Source organism: Miscanthus floridulus, chromosome 6 (assembly GCF_019320115.1).
Source record: "Miscanthus floridulus cultivar M001 chromosome 6, ASM1932011v1, whole genome shotgun sequence".
Classification (NCBI taxonomy): domain Eukaryota; kingdom Viridiplantae; phylum Streptophyta; class Magnoliopsida; order Poales; family Poaceae; genus Miscanthus; species Miscanthus floridulus.
The window spans coordinates 73,779,843-73,782,773 of record NC_089585.1 but is presented as its reverse complement, the minus strand read 5'-3'; the positions used below and the strand labels follow the sequence as shown (position 1 = coordinate 73,782,773).

The following is a 2,931-nucleotide window of genomic DNA, read 5'->3' as shown; positions in this document are numbered from 1 at the left end:
GAAACATGTTTACGTATCAAAGATGAGGATAAAAGTACATGTTTGGGAAAAAAAATAAGGGCGCTAAGCAATCTTTGGGCACTGTGGTTGAATCTCCAGGCCAAATGACAGGTTTTAGGACTCCACAGGCCAAACCGGAAGCTAAAACTCAGCTCATCACCCAGATGGATCACAAACTACTCATAAATATTCAACGCTCAGCAATATGCAAGATTCAGTTATTCCTTTCATCCGTCATTGGTAAAAGAGTAAGACACCAGGTAAAGCAATGACTCTAAAGAAAGGTCGGACGTGAACCAACAAAAACTTGTGCTAAGTATTACTAAGATTTTTCAGATTCTAGAGATGTTGAACCTGGATCATGATGGAAACAGGACGAGGCTCTATCACATCTGCTTCTCTGTAACCCATGCCTATTGAAAATCATACCCGCCATCCCTGTGGATCAAATAAAGGAGGCACAACACCATGCAGATGATTCAGATCTGTAACTCAAACAGCAGATGTACTTAGTTTTGTTTAATAATATCATAAAAGATAAAGAATCAGCAAAACCACGACAATGCAATGAAATAGTCGTCTTTGTGGAACTACAATCCTACATGAAGAAACAGCTACTAGCATCTAAAAAGTAAGCAAAATCATCAATCCAGGGCTGCCTTGAAGTTGTTGAACCACCGGTGCTCAAGCGCTTCCGCCGCGGTCAGCCTCTCTTCCGGGCAGAAGGTCAGCAGGCCTGTGAGCACATCACGCCCATCCTCCGACAGTTTTGCCACGCACTCTGGGTCGAGCTTTCCCGCAGCAGAGGTCACATCCTATCTCGCAACTCGGACATTTCGGTAGTCATCTCGTACTCGCTCTCGGCCTGGAATAGAGTCTCACCACTTAGAAGCCGGGTTTTAAATAGCCGGCAATGTCATTTAGCTTTCTGTATCCGAAAATAGGTTATAGCCGGCTATAACGGGCTATAGCGGTAGCTAAGGACTAACTTGTACATAGAAAACCTTAGCTAAATCCTTCTCAAACAGCTATAGCCGGAGATAGCGGAGGCTATAGCCGGATATTTAAAACATTGCTTAGAAGCTCCGCCATAACGCACCCAAGGCCCCACATGTCTACGGCCGGGCCGTAGTACCAATTGCCGTCGAGCAGCTCCGGTGAGTTGTACTGCAGCGTCCCGACGGGTAGGCCTCATGCGCCTCCCCATCGGGCTTCTGCCGCGTCGCCGACCCAAAGTCGCACACTTTGAGCTCGCCCAGAGGACAGACAAGAATGTTCTCAGATTTTATATCGCGATGGATGAAGCCAAGATCATGTACCTTCTTCGCAGCGCCGAAAAGCTGCCTCATCATCCCGCGGATCGCATCCTCCGACAAGGTCCTCCACATGTAGTCGGAGTCGCGGAGGCTCAACCCGCCCTCGATCAACTCCAAGACGAGATGCACGTCTCCGGTCTTGGGGTTGGAGGCGACGCTATCGATCCCGATGATCGATGGGTGGCCGCGGCACGCGCGGAGGTAGCTGGCCTCCATAGCGAGCGCGCGGCTGTCGGGAGGCCCGTGGCCGTCGGGCCCATCGCCGCGGATCCACTTCAGCACGACCTCCTTGCCGCTGCGAGCACCTCGAATACCTTGAACTCGTCGATGTTCCTGAGATTCTTGTACCGCGGTCGCTTGTTCGCGTCAGCAGCGAGCGGTTCTTGGTCCGGTGCCCGACGCTTGCGGGCCATCGGTGCCGCCGCCGCCGCCGCAGACATGCTGAACTCGAGACCGAAACACGAGTGGAAAGCAGAACTCGAGATCGAAACACGAGCCTAGAGCAGGGAGAGAGTGAATGTGAACTCGAGATTGGAGAGGCAGTGGGAATCTGGACGCGAGGAGACGGAATCGAAAGACGAGTGGAGAGCACGGAGGGAATTGCGAATCGGGATGGAAAGAAGCGATGGAGAAACCAATGAACTATGGCCCCGTTTGGCTGCGCTTGAACCTTAATCGGGTTTTTTTTTATCCGGAACCGTGTTTTTTAAAAAAAAAACCATCATCCAAAACAGTACTTTCATCTAGAATTCCTCCAGCCGAACGTGGCTATATATTGAAGGGGAGGGAAGGGGATCCGACAGCTGCCAAGGCGGTGGCCGGTGGCGTCGCTCTAACGCAGTTACGCTAACGACTCCGACTCGAATTCAAAATGTCAGGATTGAGTAGGCCTCGCGTTTTCCCGGGCGCGCGAAATAGCAACTGTTCAAGTGGTCAGGGTTTTGGGCTTTTGGCGTCTGAATGATCCCTCCAGAGTGCAGACGAGGAGGCTTTGCTGACTTCAGCAACGCTACTTTACTGACATCAGCACAGGTTTTCGTGATGAACAAAAAAAAAACTTTCAAAAAATATTATTCATTCTTCTTGGCATAATATATAAATTGCTACGATGGATAAAAATAAAAAAATACATTAGCATGCACAAAAAAAATTAACATCAACAATAGCCATGGAAAAAATAACACTAAAAAAAATTGTGTGGTGAAGAAAAATATATGACCGTCGTGTATTAAAATCAAATCAAATTTGCATTAACCAAAAAGAACTTTTCTTTCATTCCTGAATAACAAATAACACTAGTAAAATTATGATGAACAAAAAAACATACTACCATAAGCCAAACGCTAATGCTACCATTAAGACGTCAGGAAAGCCAGACGCCTCGCTCCACTCACTGCCGTATGCGTTGCTCGCCTAAAAAACAAAATCAACTCCCGCAAGCCTCACTCTGCTCTGCTCCGCCCTTACCCCTTATGTGCTCCTCATCCCCTGTCACAGCGCACCAACGACCAACGTCGTCCCCCACCGGGAGCCCCCAACGCCCGCGGATTCGGCAGTCCTCTCCCCCACCCCGGCGAGATCCATGGAGCACGAGCGAGATCCATGGAGGTGGTGC

The 2,931-nt window shown here is 49.2% G+C and overlaps 1 pseudogene; it reads right to left on the bottom strand.

Moving 5' to 3' along the window:
- Window positions 1-598: 598 nt before the first annotated feature.
- On the bottom strand, window positions 599-1,835 carry LOC136460699 (putative cyclin-dependent kinase F-2; annotated as a pseudogene).
- Between the last annotated feature and the right edge of the window lie 1,096 nt (window positions 1,836-2,931).